Below are 21,013 nucleotides of genomic sequence, written 5' to 3' on the forward strand. Positions count from 1 at the left end.
CACATGTGTAACTGTGTCCTGAGTCCTGAATGACAGTGACTCCAAGTCCGTGGCAGCGACCACAGCAGCATACTCCCTTTGATCAGTGAGGCATATTTCCATATGCAAGCCCAGCAGCACGTGGTGCCACTAACCTTGTTCAACAGAAGCCGATCCCACATGTGTAACTGTGTCCTGAGTCCTAAATAGCCGTGACCCCAAGTCCGTGGCAGCGACCACAGCAGCATACTCCCTTTGATCAGTTAGCCATATTTCCTTATGCAAGGCCGGCGGCACATGGTGCCACTACCCCTGTTCAACACAAGCCGATCCCACATGTGTAACTGTGTCCTGAATCCTGAATGGCAGTGGCCCCAAGTCCGTGTCAGCGACCACAGCAGCATACTCCCTCTGATTAGTTAGGCATATTTCCATATGCAAGGCCGGCGACACGTGGTGCCACTAACCCTGTTCAACACAAGCCGATCCCACATGTGTAACTGTGTCCTGAGTCCTGAATGGCAGTGGCTCCAAGTCCGTGGCAGCGACCAGAGCAGCTTACTTCCTTTGATAAGTTAGGCATATTTCCATATGCAAGGCCAGCGGCACGTGGTGCCACTAACCTTTTTCAACACAAGCCGATCCCACATGTGTATCTATGTCCTGAGTCCTGAATGACAGTGGCCCCAAGTCCGTGGCAGCGACCACAGCAGCATACTCCCTTTGCTCTGTTAGGCATATTTCCATATGCAAGGCCGGCGACACGTGGTGCCACTAACCATGTTCAACACAAGCCGATCCCACATGTGTAACTGTGTCCTGAGTCCTAAATGGCACTGACCCCAAGTCCGTGGTGGTGACCACAGCAGCATACTCCCTTTGATCAGTTAGGAATATTTCCATAGGCAAGGCCGGTGACACGTTGTGCCACTAACCCTGTTCAACATAAGCTGATCCCACAAGTGTAACTTTGTCCTGAGTCCTAAATGGCAGTGACCCCAAGTTCGTGGCAGCGACCACAGCCGCATACTCCCTTTGATCAGTTAGGCATATTTCCATATGCAAGGCCAGCGGCACATGGTGCCACTAACCCTGTTCAACACAAGCCGATCTCACATGTGTAACTGTGTCCTGAGTCCTGAATGGCAGTGGCCCCAAGTCCGTGGCAGCGACCACAGTAGCATACTCCCTTTGATCAGTTATGCATATTTCCATATGCAAGGCCGGCGGCATGTGGTGCCACTAACCCTGTTCAACACAAGCCGATCCCACATGTGTAACTGTGACCTGAGTCCTGAATGGCAGTGGCCCCAAGTCCGTGGCAGTGACCACAGCAGCTTACTTCCTTTGATCAGTTAGGCATATTTCCATATGCAAGGCCAGCGGCACATGGTGCCACTAACACTGTTCAACACAAGCTGATCCCACATGTGTAACTGTGTCCTGAGTCCTGAATGGCAGTGGCCCCAAGTCCGTGGCAGCGACCACAGCAACATACTCCCTTTGATCAGTTATGCATATTTCCATATGCAAGGCCGGCGGCATGTGGTGCCACTAACCCTGTTCAACACAAGCCGATCCCACATGTGTAACTGTGACCTGAGTCCTGAATGGCAGTGGCCCCAAGTCCATGGCAGTGACCACAGCAGCTTACTTCCTTTGATCAGTTAGGCATATTTCCATATGCAAGGCCAGCGGCACGTGGTGCCACTAACCCTGTTCAACACAAGCCGATCCCACATGTGTAACTGTGTCCTGAGTCCTGAATGGCAGTGGTCCCAAGTCCGTGGCAGCGACAACAGCAGCTTACTTCCTTTGATCAGTGAGGCATATTTTCATATGCAAGGCCAAGGGCACATGGTGCCACTAACCCTGTTCAACACAAGACGATCCCACATCTGTAACTGTGTCCTGAGTCCTAACTAGCAGTGACCCCAAGTTCGTGGCAGCGACCAAAGCAGCATACTCCCTTTGATCAGTTAGGCATATTTCCATATGCAAGGCCAGCGGCACATTGTGCCACTAACTCTGTTCAACACAAGCCGATCTCACATGTGTAACTGTGTCCTGAGTCCTGAATGGCAGTGGCCCCAAGTCCGTGGCAGCGACCACAGTAGCATACTCCCTTTGATCAGTTATGCATATTTCCATATGCAAGGCCGGCGGCACGTGGTGCCACTAACCCTGTTCAACACAAGCCGATCCCACATGTGTAACTGTGTCCTGAGTCCTGAATGGCAGTGGCCCCAAGTCCGTGGCAGCGACCACAGCAGCTTACTTCCTTTGATCAGTTAGGCATATTTCCATATGCAAGGCCAGCAGCACATGGTGCCACTAACCCTGTTCAACACATGCCGATCCCACATGTGTAACTGTGTCCTGAGTCCTGAATGGCAGTGGCCCCAAGTCCGTGGCAGCGACCACAGCAGCATACTCCCTTTGATCAGTTATGCATATTTCCATATGCAAGGCCGGTGACACGTGGTGCCATTAAACCTGTTCAACACAAGCCGATCCCACATGTGTAACTGTGTCCTGAGTCCTGAATGGCAGTGACCCCAAGTCCATGGCAGCGACCACATCAGCCTACTCCCTCTGATTAGTTAGGTATATTTCCATATGCAAGGCTGGCGACACGTAGTGCCACTAACCCTGTTCAACACAAGCTGATCCCACATGTGTATCTGTGTCCTGTGACCTGAATGGCAGGGGCCCCAAGTCCGTGGCAGCGACCACAGCAGCATACTCCCTTTGCTCTTTTAGGCATATTTCCATATGCAAGGCCAGTGACACGTGGTGCCATTAAACCTGTTCAACACAAGCCGATCCCACATGTGTAACTGTGTCCTGAGTCCTGAATGACAGTGACTCCAAGTCCGTGGCAGCGACCACAGCAGCATACTCCCTTTGATCAGTGAGGCATATTTCCATATGCAAGCCCAGCAGCACGTGGTGCCACTAACCTTGTTCAACAGAAGCCGATCCCACATGTGTAACTGTGTCCTGAGTCCTAAATAGCCGTGACCCCAAGTCCGTGGCAGCGACCACAGCAGCATACTCCCTTTGATCAGTTAGCCATATTTCCTTATGCAAGGCCGGCGGCACATGGTGCCACTACCCCTGTTCAACACAAGCCAATCCCACATGTGTAACTGTGTCCTGAATCCTGAATGGCAGTGGCCCCAAGTCCGTGTCAGCGACCACAGCAGCATACTCCCTCTGATTAGTTAGGCATATTTCCATATGCAAGGCCGGCGACACGTGGTGCCACTAACCCTGTTCAACACAAGCCGATCCCACATGTGTAACTGTGTCCTGAGTCCTGAATGGCAGTGGCTCCAAGTCCGTGGCAGCGACCAGAGCAGCTTACTTCCTTTGATAAGTTAGGCATATTTCCATGTGCAAGGCCAGCGGCACGTGGTGCCACTAACCTTTTTCAACACAAGCCGATCCCACATGTGTATCTATGTCCTGAGTCCTGAATGACAGTGGCCCCAAGTCCGTGGCAGCGACCACAGCAGCATACTCCCTTTGCTCTGTTAGGCATATTTCCATATGCAAGGCCGACGACACGTGGTGCCACTAACCATGTTCAACACAAGCCGATCCCACATGTGTAACTGTGTCCTGAGTCCTAAATGGCACTGACCCCAAGTCCGTGGTGGTGACCACAGCAGCATACTCCCTTTGATCAGTTAGGCATATTTCCATAGGCAAGGCCGGTGACACGTTGTGCCACTAACCCTGTTCAACATAAGCTGATCCCACAAGTGTAACTTTGTCCTGGGTCCTAAATGGCAGTGACCCCAAGTTCGTGGCAGCGACCACAGCCGCATACTCCCTTTGATCATTTAGGCATATTTCCATATGCAAGGCCAGCGGCACATGGTGCCACTAACCCTGTTCAACACAAGCCGATCTCACATGTGTAACTGTGTCCTGAGTCCTGAATGGCAGTGGCCCCAAGTCCGTGGCAGCGACCACAGTAGCATACTCCCTTTGATCAGTTATGCATATTTCCATATGCAAGGCCGGCGGCACGTGGTGCCACTAACCCTGTTCAACACAAGCCGATCCCACATGTGTAACTGTGTCCTGAGTCCTGAATGGCAGTGTCCCCAAGTCCGTGGCAGCGACAACAGCAGCTTACTTCCTTTGATCAGTGAGGCATATTTCCATATGCAAGGCCAAGGGCACATGGTGCCACTAACCCTGTTCAACACAAGCCGATCCCACATCTGTAACTGTGTCCTGAGTCCTAACTAGCAGTGACCCCAAGTTCGTGGCAGCGACCACAGCAGCATACTCCCTTTGATCAGTTAGGCATATTTCCATATGCAAGGCCAGCGGCACATTGTGCCACTAACTCTGTTCAACACAAGCCGATCTCACATGTGTAACTGTGTCCTGAGTCCTGAATGGCAGTGGCCCCAAGTCCGTGGCAGCGACCACAGTAGCATACTCCCTTTGATCAGTTATGCATATTTCCATATGCAAGGCCGGCGGCACGTGGTGCCACTAACCCTGTTCAACACAAGCCGATCCCACATGTGTAACTGTGTCCTGAGTCCTGAATGGCAGTGACCCCAAGTCCGTGGCAGCGACCACAGCAGCTTACTTCCTTTGATCAGTTAGGCATATTTCCATATGCAAGGCCAGCGGCACATGGTGCCACTAACCCTGTTCAACACATGCCGATCCCACATGTGTAACTGTGTCCTGAGTCCTGAATGGCAGTGGCCCCAAGTCCGTGGCAGCGACCACAGCAGCATACTCCCTTTGATCAGTTATGCATATTTCCATATGCAAGGCCGGTGACACGTGGTGCCATTAAACCTGTTCAACACAAGCCGATCCCACATGTGTAACTGTGTCCTGAGTCCTGAATGGCAGTGACCCCAAGTCCATGGCAGCGACCACATCAGCCTACTCCCTCTGATTAGTTAGGTATATTTCCATATGCAAGGCTGGCGACACGTAGTGCCACTAACCCTGTTCAACACAAGCTGATCCCACATGTGTATCTGTGTCCTGTGACCTGAATGGCAGTGGCCCCAAGTCCGTGGCAGCGACCACAGCAGCATACTCCCTTTGCTCTTTTAGGCATATGTCCATATGCAAGGCCAGTGACACGTGGTGCCATTAAACCTGTTCAACACAAGCCGATCCCACATGTGTAACTGTGTCCTGAGTCCTGAATGACAGTGACTCCAAGTCCGTGGCAGCGACCACAGCAGCATACTCCCTTTGATCAGTGAGGCATATTTCCATATGCAAGCCCAGCAGCACGTGGTGCCACTAACCTTGTTCAACAGAAGCCGATCCCACATGTGTAACTGTGTCCTGAGTCCTAAATAGCCGTGACCCCAAGTCCGTGGCAGCGACCACAGCAGCATACTCCCTTTGATCAGTTAGCCATATTTCCTTATGCAAGGCCGGCGGCACATGGTGCCACTACCCCTGTTCAACACAAGCCGATCCCACATGTGTAACTGTGTCCTGAATCCTGAATGGTAGTGGCCCCAAGTCCGTGTCAGCGACCACAGCAGCATACTCCCTCTGATTAGTTAGGCATATTTCCATATGCAAGGCCGGCGACACGTGGTGCCACTAACCCTGTTCAACACAAGCCGATCCCACATGTGTAACTGTGTCCTGAGTCCTGAATGGCAGTGGCCCCAAGTCCGTGGCAGCGACCAGAGCAGCTTACTTCCTTTGATCAGTTAGGCATATTTCCATATGCAAGGCCAGCGGCACTTGGTGCCACTAACCTTGTTCAACACAAGCCGATCTCACATGTGTATCTATGTCCTGAGTCCTGAATGACAGTGGCCCCAAGTCCGTGGCAGCGACCACAGCAGCATACTCCCTTTGCTCTGTTAGGCATATTTCCATATGCAAGGCCGGCGACACGTGGTGCCACTAACCATGTTCAACACAAGCCGATCCCACATGTGTAACTGTGTCCTGAGTCCTAAATGGCACTGACCCCAAGTCCGTGGTGGTGACCACAGCAGCATACTCCCTTTGATCAGTTAGGCATATTTCCATAGGCAAGGCCGGTGACACGTTGTGCCACTAACCCTGTTCAACATAAGCTGATCCCACAAGTGTAACTTTGTCCTGAGTCCTAAATGGCAGTGACCCCAAGTTCGTGGCAGCGACCACAGCCGCATACTCCCTTTGATCAGTTAGGCATATTTCCATATGCAAGGCCAGCGGCACATGGTGCCACTAACCCTGTTCAACACAAGCCGATCTCACATGTGTAACTGTGTCCTGAGTCCTGAATGGCAGTGGCCCCAAGTCCGTGGCAGCGACCACAGTAGCATACTCCCTTTGATCAGTTATGCATATTTCCATATGCAAGGCCGGCGGCATGTGGTGCCACTAACCCTGTTCAACACAAGCCGATCCCACATGTGTAACTGTGACCTGAGTCCTGAATGGCAGTGGCCCCAAGTCCGTGGCAGCGACCACAGCAGCATACTCCCTTTGATCAGTTAGCCATATTTCCTTATGCAAGGCCGGCGGCACATGGTGCCACTACCCCTGTTCAACACAAGCCGATCCCACATGTGTAACTGTGTCCTGAATCCTGAATGGCAGTGGCCCCAAGTCCGTGTCAGCGACCACAGCAGCATACTCCCTCTGATTAGTTAGGCATATTTCCATATGCAAGGCCGGCGACACGTGGTGCCACTAACCCTGTTCAACACAAGCCGATCCCACATGTGTAACTGTGTCCTGAGTCCTGAATGGCAGTGGCTCCAAGTCCGTGGCAGCGACCAGAGCAGCTTACTTCCTTTGATAAGTTAGGCATATTTCCATATGCAAGGCCAGCGGCACGTGGTGCCACTAACCTTTTTCAACACAAGCCGATCCCACATGTGTATCTATGTCCTGAGTCCTGAATGACAGTGGCCCCAAGTCCGTGGCAGCGACCACAGCAGCATACTCCCTTTGCTCTGTTAGGCATATCTCCATATGCAAGGCCGGCGACACGTGGTGCCACTAACCATGTTCAACACAAGCCGATCCCACATGTGTAACTGTGTCCTGAGTCCTAAATGGCACTGACCCCAAGTCCGTGGTGGTGACCACAGCAGCATACTCCCTTTGATCAGTTAGGAATATTTCCATAGGCAAGGCCGGTGACACGTTGTGCCACTAACCCTGTTCAACATAAGCTGATCCCACAAGTGTAACTTTGTCCTGAGTCTAAATGGCAGTGACCCCAAGTTCGTGGCAGCGACCACAGCTGCATACTCCCTTTGATCAGTTAGGCATATTTCCATATGCAAGGCCAGCGGCACATGGTGCCACTAACCCTGTTCAACACAACCCGATCTCACATGTGTAACTGTGTCCTGAGTCCTGAATGGCAGTGGCCCCAAGTCCGTGGCAGCGACCACAGTAGCATACTCCCTTTGATCAGTTATGCATATTTCCATATGCAAGGCCGGCGGCATGTGTTGCCACTAACCCTGTTCAACACAAGCCGATCCCACATGTGTAACTGTGACCTGAGTCCTGAATGGCAGTGGCCCCAAGTCCGTGGCAGTGACCACAGCAGCTTACTTCCTTTGATCAGTTAGGCATATTTCCATATGCAAGGCCAGCGGCACATGGTGCCACTTCCCTGTTCAACACAAGCTGATCCCACATGTGTAACTGTGTCCTGAGTCCTGAATGGCAGTGGCCCCAAGTCCGTGGCAGCGACCACAGCAACATACTCCCTTTGATCAGTTATGCATATTTCCATATGCAAGGCCGGCGGCATGTGGTGCCACTAACCCTGTTCAACACAAGCCGATCCCACATGTGTAACTGTGACCTGAGTCCTGAATGGCAGTGGCCCCAAGTCCATGGCAGTGACCACAGCAGCTTACTTCCTTTGATCAGTTAGGCATATTTCCATATGCAAGGCCAGCGGCACGTGGTGCCACTAACCCTGTTCAACACAAGCCGATCCCACATGTGTAACTGTGTCCTGAGTCCTGAATGGCAGTGGTCCCAAGTCCGTGGCAGCGACAACAGCAGCTTACTTCCTTTGATCAGTGAGGCATATTTTCATATGCAAGGCCAAGGGCACATGGTGCCACTAACCCTGTTCAACACAAGACGATCCCACATCTGTAACTGTGTCCTGAGTCCTAACTAGCAGTGACCCCAAGTTCGTGGCAGCGACCACAGCAGCATACTCCCTTTGATCAGTTAGGCATATTTCCATATGCAAGGCCAGCGGCACATTGTGCCACTAACTCTGTTCAACACAAGCCGATCTCACATGTGTAACTGTGTCCTGAGTCCTGAATGGCAGTGGCCCCAAGTCCGTGGCAGCGACCACAGTAGCATACTCCCTTTGATCAGTTATGCATATTTCCATATGCAAGGCCGGCGGCACGTGGTGCCACTAACCCTGTTCAACACAAGCCGATCCCACATGTGTAACTGTGTCCTGAGTCCTGAATGGCAGTGGCCCCAAGTCCGTGGCAGCGACCACAGCAGCTTACTTCCTTTGATCAGTTAGGCATGTTTCCATATGCAAGGCCAGCGGCACATGGTGCCACTAACCCTGTTCAACACATGCCGATCCCACATGTGTAACTGTGTCCTGAGTCCTGAATGGCAGTGGCCCCAAGTCCGTGGCAGCGACCACAGCAGCATACTCCCTTTGATCAGTTATGCATATTTCCATATGCAAGGCCGGTGACACGTGGTGCCATTAAACCTGTTCAACACAAGCCGATCCCACATGTGTAACTGTGTCCTGAGTCCTGAATGGCAGTGACCCCAAGTCCATGGCAGCGACCACATCAGCCTACTCCCTCTGATTAGTTAGGTATATTTCCACATGCAAGGCTGGCGACACGTAGTGCCACTAACCCTGTTCAACACAAGCTGATCCCACATATGTATCTGTGTCCTGTGACCTGAATGGCAGTGGCCCCAAGTCCGTGGCAGCAACCACAGCAGCATACTCCCTTTGCTCTTTTAGGCATATTTCCATATGCAAGGCCAGTGACACGTGGTGCCATTAAACCTGTTCAACACAAGCCGATCCCACATGTGTAACTGTGTCCTGAGTCCTGAATGACAGTGACTCCAAGTCCGTGGCAGCGACCACAGCAGCATACTCCCTTTGATCAGTGAGGCATATTTCCATATGCAAGCCCAGCAGCACGTGGTGCCACTAACCTTGTTCAACAGAAGCCGATCCCACATGTGTAACTGTGTCCTGAGTCCTAAATAGCCGTGACCCCAAGTCCGTGGCAGCGACCACAGCAGCATACTCCCTTTGATCAGTTAGCCATATTTCCTTATGCAAGGCCGGCGGCACATGGTGCCACTACCCCTGTTCAACACAAGCCGATCCCACATGTGTAACTGTGTCCTGAATCCTGAATGGCAGTGGCCCCAAGTCCGTGTCAGCGACCACAGCAGCATACTCCCTCTGATTAGTTAGGCATATTTCCATATGCAAGGCCGGCGACACGTGGTGCCACTAACCCTGTTCAACACAAGCCGATGCCACATGTGTAACTGTGTCCTGAGTCCTGAATGGCAGTGGCTCCAAGTCCGTGGCAGCGACCAGAGCAGCTTACTTCCTTTGATAAGTTAGGCATATTTCCATGTGCAAGGCCAGCGGCACGTGGTGCCACTAACCTTTTTCAACACAAGCCGATCCCACATGTGTATCTATGTCCTGAGTCCTGAATGACAGTGGCCCCAAGTCCGTGGCAGCGACCACAGCAGCATACTCCCTTTGCTCTGTTAGGCATATTTCCATATGCAAGGCCGACGACACATGGTGCCACTAACCATGTTCAACACAAGCCGATCCCACATGTGTAACTGTGTCCTGAGTCCTAAATGGCACTGACCCCAAGTCCGTGGTGGTGACTACAGCAGCATACTCCCTTTGATCAGTTAGGCATATTTCCATAGGCAAGGCCGGTGACACGTTGTGCCACTAACCCTGTTCAACATAAGCTGATCCCACAAGTGTAACTTTGTCCTGAGTCCTAAATGGCAGTGACCCCAAGTTCGTGGCAGCAACCACAGCCGCATACTCCCTTTGATCAGTTAGGCATATTTCCATATGCAAGGCCAGCGGCACATGGTGCCACTAACCCTGTTCAACACAAGCCGATCTCACATGTGTAACTGTGTCCTGAGTCCTGAATGGCAGTGGCCCCAAGTCCGTGGCAGCGACAACAGCAGCTTACTTCCTTTGATCAGTGAGGCATATTTCCATATGCAAGGCCAAGGGCACATGGTGCCACTAACCCTGTTCAACACAAGCCGATCCCACATCTGTAACTGTGTCCTGAGTCCTAACTAGCAGTGACCCCAAGTTCGTGGCAGCGACCGCAGCAGCATACTCCCTTTGATCAGTTAGGCATATTTCCATATGCAAGGCCAGCGGCACATTGTGCCACTAACTCTGTTCAACACAAGCCGATCTCACATGTGTAACTGTGTCCTGAGTCCTGAATGGCAGTGGCCCCAAGTCCGTGGCAGCGACCACAGTAGCATACTCCCTTTGATCAGTTATGCATATTTCCATATGCAAGGCCGGCGGCACGTGGTGCCACTAACCCTGTTCAACACAAGCCGATCCCACATGTGTAACTGTGTCCTGAGTCCTGAATGGCAGTGGCCCCAAGTCCGTGGCAGCGACCACAGCAGCTTACTTCCTTTGATAAGTTAGGCATATTTCCATATGCAAGGCCAGCGGCACATGGTGCCACTAACCCTGTTCAACACATGCCGATCCCACATGTGTAACTGTGTCCTGAGTCCTGAATGGCAGTGGCCCCAAGTCCGTGGCAGCGACCACAGCAGCATACTCCCTTTGATCAGTTATGCATATTTCCATATGCAAGGCCGGTGACACGTGGTGCCATTAAACCTGTTCAACACAAGCCGATCCCACATGTGTAACTGTGTCCTGAGTCCTGAATGGCAGTGACCCCAAGTCCATGGCAGCGACCACATCAGCCTACTCCCTCTGATTAGTTAGGTATATTTCCATATGCAAGGCTGGCGACACGTAGTGCCACTAACCCTGTTCAACACAAGCTGATCCCACATGTGTATCTGTGTCCTGTGACCTGAATGGCAGTGGCCCCAAGTCCGTGGCAGCGACCACAGCAGCATACTCCCTTTGCTCTTTTAGGCATATTTCCATATGCAAGGCCAGTGACACGTGGTGCCATTAAACCTGTTCAACACAAGCCGATTCCACATGTGTAACTGTGTCCTGAGTCCTGAATGACAGTGACTCCAAGTCCGTGGCAGCGACCACAGCAGCATACTCCCTTTGATCAGTGAGGCATATTTCCATATGCAAGCCCAGCAGCACGTGGTGCCACTAACCTTGTTCAACAGAAGCCGATCCCACATGTGTAACTGTGTCCTGAGTCCTAAATAGCCGTGACCCCAAGTCTGTGGCAGCGACCACAGCAGCATACTCCCTTTGATCAGTTAGCCATATTTCCTTATGCAAGGCCGGCGGCACATGGTGCCACTACCCCTGTTCAACACAAGCCGATCCCACATGTGTAACTGTGTCCTGAATCCTGAATGGTAGTGCCCCAAGTCCGTGTCAGCGACCACAGCAGCATACTCCCTCTGATTAGTTAGGCATATTTCCATATGCAAGGCCGGCGACACGTGATGCCACTAACCCTGTTCAACACAAGCCGATCCCACATGTGTAACTGTGTCCTGAGTCCTGAATGGCAGTGGCCCCAAGTCCGTGGCAGCGACCAGAGCAGCTTACTTCCTTTGATCAGTTAGGCATATTTCCATATGCAAGGCCAGCGGCACGTGGTGCCACTAACCTTGTTCAACACAAGCCGATCTCACATGTGTATCTATGTCCTGAGTCCTGAATGACAGTGGCCCCAAGTCCGTGGCAGCGACCACAGCAGCATACTCCCTTTGCTCTGTTAGGCATATTTCCATATGCAAGGCCGGCGACACGTGGTGCCACTAACCATGTTCAACACAAGCCGATCCCACATGTGTAACTGTGTCCTGAGTCCTAAATGGCACTGACCCCAAGTCCGTGGTGGTGACCACAGCAGCATACTCCCTTTGATCAGTTAGGCATATTTCCATAGGCAAGGCCGGTGACACGTTGTGCCACTAACCCTGTTCAACATAAGCTGATCCCACAAGTGTAACTTTGTCCTGAGTCCTAAATGGCAGTGACCCCAAGTTCGTGGCAGCGACCACAGCCGCATACTCCCTTTGATCAGTTAGGCATATTTCCATATGCAAGGCCAGCGGCACATGGTGCCACTAACCCTGTTCAACACAAGCCGATCTCACATGTGTAACTGTGTCCTGAGTCCTGAATGGCAGTGGCCCCAAGTCCGTGGCAGCGACCACAGTAGCATACTCCCTTTGATCAGTTATGCATATTTCCATATGCAAGGCCGGCGGCATGTGGTGCCACTAACCCTGTTCAACACAAGCCGATCCCACATGTGTAACTGTGACCTGAGTCCTGAATGGCAGTGGCCCCAAGTCCGTGGCAGTGACCACAGCAGCTTACTTCCTTTGATCAGTTAGGCATATTTCCATATGCAAGGCCAGCGGCACATGGTGCCACTAACCCTGTTCAACACAAGCCGATCCCACATGTGTAACTGTGTCCTGAGTCCTGAATGGCAGTGGCCCCAAGTCCGTGGCAGCGACCACAGCAGCTTACTTCCTTTGATCAGTGAGGCATATTTCCATATGCAAGGCCAAGGGCACATGGTGCCACTAACCCTGTACAACACAAGCCGATCCCACATCTGTAACTGTGTCCTGAGTCCTAACTAGCAGTGACCCCAAGTTCGTGGCAGCGACCACAGCAGCATACTCCCTTTGCTCTGTTAGGCATATTTCCATATGAAAGGCCGGCGACACGTGGTGCCACTAACCATGTTCAACACAAGCCGATCCCACATGTGTAACTGTGTCCTGTGTCCTAAATGGCACTGACCCCAAGTCCGTGGTGGTGACCACAGCAGCATACTCCCTTTGATCAGTTAGGCATATTTCCATAGGCAAGGCCGGTGACATGTTGTGCCACTAACCCTGTTCAACATAAGCTGATCCCACAAGTGTAACTTTGTCCTGAGTCCTAAATGGCAGTGACCCCAAGTTCGTGGCAGCGACCACAGCCGCATACTCCCTTTGATCAGTTAGGCATATTTCCATATGCAAGGCCAGCGGCACATGGTGCCACTAACCCTGTTCAACACAAGCCGATCTCACATGTGTAACTGTGTCCTGAGTCCTGAATGGCAGTGGCCCCAAGTCCGTGGCAGCGACCACAGTAGCATACTCCCTTTGATCAGTTATGCATATTTCCATATGCAAGGCCAGCGGCACATGGTGCTACTAACCCTGTTCAACACAAGCCGATCCTACATGTGTAACTGTGTCCTGAGTCCTGAATGGCAGTGGCCCCAAGTCCGTGGCAGCGACCACAGCAACATACTCCCTTTGATCAGTTATGCATATTTCCATATGCAAGGCCGGTGACACGTGGTGCCATTAAACCTGTTCAACACAAGCCATTCCCACATGTGTAACTGTGTCCTGAGTCCTGAATGGCAGTGGTCCCAAGTCCGTGGCAGCGACAACAGCAGCTTACTTCCTTTGATCAGTGAGGCATATTTTCATATGCAAGGCCAAGGGCACATGGTGCCACTAACCCTGTTCAACACAAGCCGATCCCACATCTGTAACTGTGTCCTGAGTCCTAACTAGCAGTGACCCCAAGTTCGTGGCAGCGACCACAGCAGCATACTCCCTTTGATCAGTTAGGCATATTTCCTTATGCAAGGCCAGCGGCACATTGTGCCACTAACTCTGTCCAACACAAGCCGATCTCACATGTGTAACTGTGTCCTGAGTCCTGAATGGCAGTGGCCCCAAGTCCGTGGCAGCGACCACAGTAGCATACTCCCTTTGATCAGTTATGCATATTTCCATATGCAAGGCCGGCGGCACGTGGTGCCACTAACCCTGTTCAACACAAGCCGATCCCACATGTGTAACTGTGTCCTGAGTCCTGAATGGCAGTGGCCCCAAGTCCGTGGCAGCGACCACAGCAGCTTACTTCCTTTGATCAGTTAGGCATATTTCCATATGCAAGGCCAGCGGCACATGGTGCCACTAACCCTGTTCAACACATGCCGATCCCACATGTGTAACTCTGTCCTGAGTCCTGAATGGCAGTGACCCCAAGTCCATGGCAGCGACCACATCAGCCTACTCCCTCTGATTAGTTAGGTATATTTCCATATGCAAGGCTGGCGACACGTAGTGCCACTAACCCTGTTCAACACAAGCTGATCCCACATGTGTATCTGTGTCCTGTGACCTGAATGGCAGTGGCCCCAAGTCCGTGGCAGCGACCACAGCAGCATACTCCCTTTGCTCTTTTAGGCATATTTCCATATGCAAGGCCAGTGACACGTGGTGCCATTAAACCTGTTCAACACAAGCCGATCCCACATGTGTAACTGTGTCCTAAGTCCTGAATGACAGTGACTCCAAGTCCGTGGCAGCGACCACAGCAGCATACTCCCTTTGCTCTGTTAGGCATATTTCCATATGCAAGGCCGGCGACACGTGGTGCCACTAACCATGTTCAACACAAGCCGATCCCACATGTGTAACTGTGTCCTGAGTCCTAAATGGCACTGACCCCAAGTCCGTGGTGGTGACCACAGCAGCATACTCCCTTTGATCAGTTAGGCATATTTCCATAGGCAAGGCCGGTGACACGTTGTGCCACTAACCCTGTTCAACATAAGCTGATCCCACAAGTGTAACTTTGTCCTGAGTCCTAAATGGCAGTGACCCCAAGTTCGTGGCAGAGACCACAGCCGCATACTCCCTTTGATCAGTTAGGCATATTTCCATATGCAAGGCCAGCGGCACATGGTGCCACTAACCCTGTTCAACACAAGCCGATCTCACATGTGTAACTGTGTCCTGAGTCCTGAATGGCAGTGGCCCCAAGTCCGTGGCAGCGACCACAGTAGCATACTCCCTTTGATCAGTTATGCATATTTCCATATGCAAGGCCGGCGGCACGTGGTGCCACTAACCCTGTTCAACACAAGCCGATCCCACATGTGTAACTGTGTCCTGAGTCCTGAATGGCAGTGTCCCCAAGTCCGTGGCAGCGACAACAGCAGCTTACTTCCTTTGATCAGTGAGGCATATTTCCATATGCAAGGCCAAGGGCACATGGTGCCACTAACCCTGTTCAACACAAGCCGATCCCACATCTGTAACTGTGTCCTGAGTCCTAACTAGCAGTGACCCCAAGTTCGTGGCAGCGACCACAGCAGCATACTCCCTTTGATCAGTTAGGCATATTTCCATATGCAAGGCCAGCGGCACATTGTGCCACTAACTCTGTTCAACACAAGCCGATCTCACATGTGTAACTGTGTCCTGAGTCCTGAATGGCAGTGGCCCCAAGTCCGTGGCAGCGACCACAGTAGCATACTCCCTTTGATCAGTTATGCATATTTCCATATGCAAGGCCGGCGGCACGTGGTGCCACTAACCCTGTTCAACACAAGCCGATCCCACATGTGTAACTGTGTCCTGAGTCCTGAATGGCAGTGGCCCCAAGTCTGTGGCAGCGACCACAGCAGCTTACTTCCTTTGATCAGTTAGGCATATTTCCATATGCAAGGCCAGCGGCACATGGTGCCACTAACCCTGTTCAACACATGCCGATCCCACATGTGTAACTGTGTCCTGAGTCCTGAATGGCAGTGGCCCCAAGTCCGTGGCAGCGACCACATCAGCCTACTCCCTCTGATTAGTTAGGTATATTTCCATATGCAAGGCTGGCAACACGTAGTGCCACTAACCCTGTTCAACACAAGCTGATCCCACATGTGTATCTGTGTCCTGTGACCTGAATGGCAGTGGCCCCAAGTCCGTGGCAGCGACCACAGCAGCATACTCCCTTTGCTCTTTTAGGCATATGTCCATATGCAAGGCCAGTGACACGTGGTGCCATTAAACCTGTTCAACACAAGCCGATCCCACATGTGTAACTGTGTCCTGAGTCCTGAATGACAGTGACTCCAAGTCCGTGGCAGCGACCACAGCAGCATACTCCCTTTGATCAGTGAGGCATATTTCCATATGCAAGCCCAGCAGCACATGGTGCCACTAACCTTGTTCAACAGAAGCCGATCCCACATGTGTAACTGTGTCCTGAGTCCTAAATAGCCGTGACCCCAAGTCCGTGGCAGCGACCACAGCAGCATACTCCCTTTGATCAGTTAGCCATATTTCCTTATGCAAGGCCGGCGGCACATGGTGCCACTACCCCTGTTCAACACAAGCCGATCCCACATGTGTAACTGTGTCCTGAATCCTGAATGGCAGTGGCCCCAAGTCCGTGTCAGCGACCACAGCAGCATACTCCCTCTGATTAGTTAGGCATATTTCCATATGCAAGGCCGGCGACACGTGGTGCCACTAACCCTGTTCAACACAAGCCGATCCCACATGTGTAACTGTGTCCTGAGTCCTGAATGGCAGTGGCCCCAAGTCCGTGGCAGCGACCAGAGCAGCTTACTTCCTTTGATCAGTTAGGCATATTTCCATATGCAAGGCCAGCGGCACGTGGTGCCACTAACCTTGTTCAACACAAGCCGATCCCACATGTGTATCTATGTCCTGAGTCCTGAATGACAGTGGCCCCAAGTCCGTGGCAGCGACCACAGCAGCATACTCCCTTTGCTCTGTTAGGCATATTTCCATATGCAAGGCCGGCGACACGTGGTGCCACTAACCATGTTCAACACAAGCCGATCCCACATGTGTAACTGTGTCCTGAGTCCTAAATGGCACTGACCCCAAGTCCGTGGTGGTGACCACAGCAGCATACTCCCTTTGATCAGTTAGGCATATTTCCATAGGCAAGGCCGGTGACACGTTGTGCCACTAACCCTGTTCAACATAAGCTGATCCCACAAGTGTAACTTTGTCCTGAGTCCTAAATGGCAGTGACCCCAAGTTCGTGGCAGCGACCACGGCCGCATACTCCCTTTGATCAGTTAGGCATATTTCCATATGCAAGGCCAGCGGCACATGGTGCCACTAACCCTGTTCAACACAAGCCGATCTCACATGTGTAACTGTGTCCTGAGTCCTGAATGGCAGTGGCCCCAAGTCCATGGCAGCGACCACAGTAGCATACTCCCTTTGATCAGTTATGCATATTTCCATATGCAAGGCCGGCGGCATGTGGTGCCACTAACCCTGTTCAACACAAGCCGATCCCACATGTGTAACTGCGACCTGAGTCCTGAATGGCAGTGGCCCCAAGTCCGCGGCAGTGACCACAGCAGCTTACTTCCTTTGATCAGTTAGGCATATTTCCATATGCAAGGCCAGCGGCACATGGTGCAACTAACCCTGTTCAACACAAGCCGATCCCACATGTGTAACTGTGTCCTGAGTCCTGAATGGCAGTGGCCCCAAGTCCGTGGCAGCGACCACAGCAGCTTACTTCCTTTGATCAGTGAGGCATATTTCCATATGCAAGGCCAAGGGCACATGGTGCCACTAACCCTGTTCAACACAAGCCGATCCCACATCTGTAACTGTGTCCTGAGTCCTAACTAGCAGTGACCCCAAGTTCGTGGCAGCGACCACAGCAGCATACTCCCTTTGCTCTGTTAGGCATATTTCCATATGCAAGGCCGGCGACACGTGGTGCCACTAACCATGTTCAACACAAGCCGATCCCACATGTGTAACTGTGTCCTGAGTCCTAAATGGCAGTGACCCCAAGTCCGTGGTGGTGACTACAGCAGCATACTCCCTTTGATCAGTTAGGCATATTTCTATAGGCAAGGCCGGTGACACGTTGTGCCACTAACCCTGTTCAACATAAGCTGATCCCACAAGTGTAACTTTGTCCTGAGTCCTAAATGGCAGTGACCCCAAGTTCGTGGCAGCGACCACAGCCGCATACTCCCTTTGATCAGTTAGGCATATTTCCATATGCAAGGCCAGCGGCACATGGTGCCACTAACCCTGTTCAACACAAGCCGATCTCACATGTGTAACTGTGTCCTGAGTCCTGAATGGCAGTGGCCCCAAGTCCGTGGCAGCGACCACACTAGCATACTCCCTTTGATCAGTTATGCATATTTCCATATGCAAGGCCGGCGGCATGTGGTGCCACTAACCCTGTTCAACACAAGCCGATCCCACATGTGTAACTGTGACCTGAGTCCTGAATGGCAGTGGCCCCAAGTCCGTGGCAGTGACCACAGCAGCTTACTTCCTTTGATCAGTTAGGCATATTTCCATATGCAAGGCCAGCGGCACATGGTGCCACTAACCCTGTTCAACACAAGCCGATCCCACATGTGTAACTGTGTCCTGAGTCCTGAATGGCAGTGGCCCCAAGTCCGTGGCAGCGACCACAGCAACATACTCCCTTTGATCAGTTATGCATATTTCCATATGCAAGGCCGGTGACACGTGGTGCCATTAAACCTGTTCAACACAAGCCGATCCCACATGTGTAACTGTGTCCTGAGTCCTGAATGGCAGTGACCCCAAGTCCATGACAGCGACCACATCAGCATACTCCCTTTGATTAGTTAGGCATATTTCCATATGCAATGCCGGCGACACGTGGTGCCACTAACCCTGTTCAAAACAAGCCGATCCCACATGTGTAACTGTGTCCTGAGTCCTGAATGGCAGTGACCCCAAGTCCGTGGCAGCGACTACAGCAGCTTACTTCCTTTGATCAGTTAGGCATATTTCCATATGCAAGGCCAGCGGCACGTGGTGCCACTAACCTTGTTCAACACAAGCCGATCCCACATGTGTATCTATGTCCTGAGTCCTGAATGACAGTGGCCCCAAGTCCGTGGCAGCGACCACAGCAACATACTCCCTTTGCTCTGTTAGGCATATTTCCATATGCAAGGCCGGCGACACGTGGTGCCACTAACAATGTTCAACACAAGCCGATCCCACATGTGTAACTGTGTCCTGAGTCCTGAATGGCAGTGACCCCAAGTCTGTGGCAGCGACCACAGCACCAGACTCCCTCTGATTAGTCAGGCATATTTCCATATGCAAGACCGGTGAAACTTTGTGCCACTAACCCTGTTCAACACAAGCCGATCCCACATGTGTAACTGTGTCCTGAGTCCTAAATGGCACTGACCCCAAGTCCGTGGTGGCGACCACAGCAGCATACTCCCTTTGATCAGTTAGGCATATTTCCATAGGCAAGGCCGGCGACACGTTGTGCCACTAACCCTGTTCAACATAAGCTGATCCCACAAGTGTAACTTTGTCCTGAGTCCTAAATGGCTGTGACCCCAAGTTCGTGGCAGCGACCACAGCAGCATACTCCCTTTGATCAGTTAGGCATATTTCCATATGCAAGGCCAGCGGCACATGGTGCCACTAACCCTGTTCAACACAAGCCGATCTCACATGTGTAACTGTGTCCTGAGTCCTGAATGGCAGTGGCCCCAAGTCCGTGGCAGCGACCACAGTAGCATACTCCCTTTGATCAGTTATGCATATTTCCATATGCAAGGCCGGCGGCATGTGGTGCCACTAACCCTGTTCAACACAAGCCGATCCCACATGTGTAACTGTGACCTGAGTCCTGAATGGCAGTGGCCCCAAGTCCGTGGCAGTGACCACAGCAGCTTACTTCCTTTGATCAGTTAGGCATATTTCCATATGCAAGGCCAGCGGCACATGGTGTCACTAACCCTGTTCAACATAAGCCGATCCCACATGTGTAACTGTGTCCTGAGTCCTGAATGGCAGCGACCCCAAGTCCATGGCAGCGACCATATCAGCATACTCCCTCTGATTAGTTAGGTATATTTCCATATGCAAGGCCGGTGACATGTGGTGCCACTAACCCTGTTCAACAGAAACTGATCCCACATGTGTATCTGTGTCCTGAGTCCTGAATGGCAGTGGCCCCAAGTCCGTGGCAGCAACTACAGCAGCATACTCCCTTTGCTCTGTTAGGCCTATTTCCATATGCAAGGCCGGTGACACGTGGTGCCATTAAACCTGTTCAACACAAGCCGATCCCACATGTGTAACTGTGTCCTGAGTCCTGAATGGCAGTGACCCAAAGTCCATGGCAACCACATCAGCATACTCCCTCTGATTAGTTAGGCATATTTCCATATGCAATGCCGGCGACAGGTGGTGCCACTAACCCTGTTCAACACAAGCCGATCCCACATGTGTAACTGTGTCCTGAGTCCTGAATGGCAGTGACCCCAAGTCCGTGGCAGCGACCACAGCACCAGACTCCCTCTGATTAGTCAGGCATATTTCCACATGGAAGACCGGTGACACGTTGCGCCACTAACCCTGTTCAACACAAGCCGATCCCACATGTGTAACCGTGTCCTGAGTCCTAAATGGCACTGACCCCAAGTCCGTGGCGGCGACCACAGCAGCATACTCCATTTGATCAGTTAGGCATATTTCCATAGGCAAGGCCGGCGACACGTTGTGCCTCTAACCCTGTTCAACACAAGCCGATCCCACATGTGTACTTGCCTCCTGAGTTCTGAATGACAGTGACTCCAAGTCCGTGGCAGCGACCACAGCAGCATACTCCCTTTGATCAGTGAGGCATATTTCCATATGCAAGCCCAGCAGCACGTGGTGCCACTAACCTTGTTCAACACAAGCCGATCCCACATGTGTAACTGTGTCCTGAGTCCTAAATAGCAGTGACCCCAAGTCCGTGGCAGCGACCACAGCAGCATACTCCCTTTGATCAGTTAGGCATATTGCCATATGCAAGGCCAGCGGCACATGGTGCCACTAACCCTGTTCAACACAAGCCGATCCCACATGTGTAACTGTGTCCTGAATCCTGAATGGCAGTGGCCCCAAGTCCGTGGCAGCGACCACAGCAGCATACTCCCCCTGATTAGTTAGGCAAATTTCCATATGCAAGGCAGGC

The sequence above is a fragment of the Triturus cristatus genome, chromosome 1_1, assembly GCF_964204655.1.
Source record: "Triturus cristatus chromosome 1_1, aTriCri1.1, whole genome shotgun sequence".
Taxonomy (NCBI): domain Eukaryota; kingdom Metazoa; phylum Chordata; class Amphibia; order Caudata; family Salamandridae; genus Triturus; species Triturus cristatus.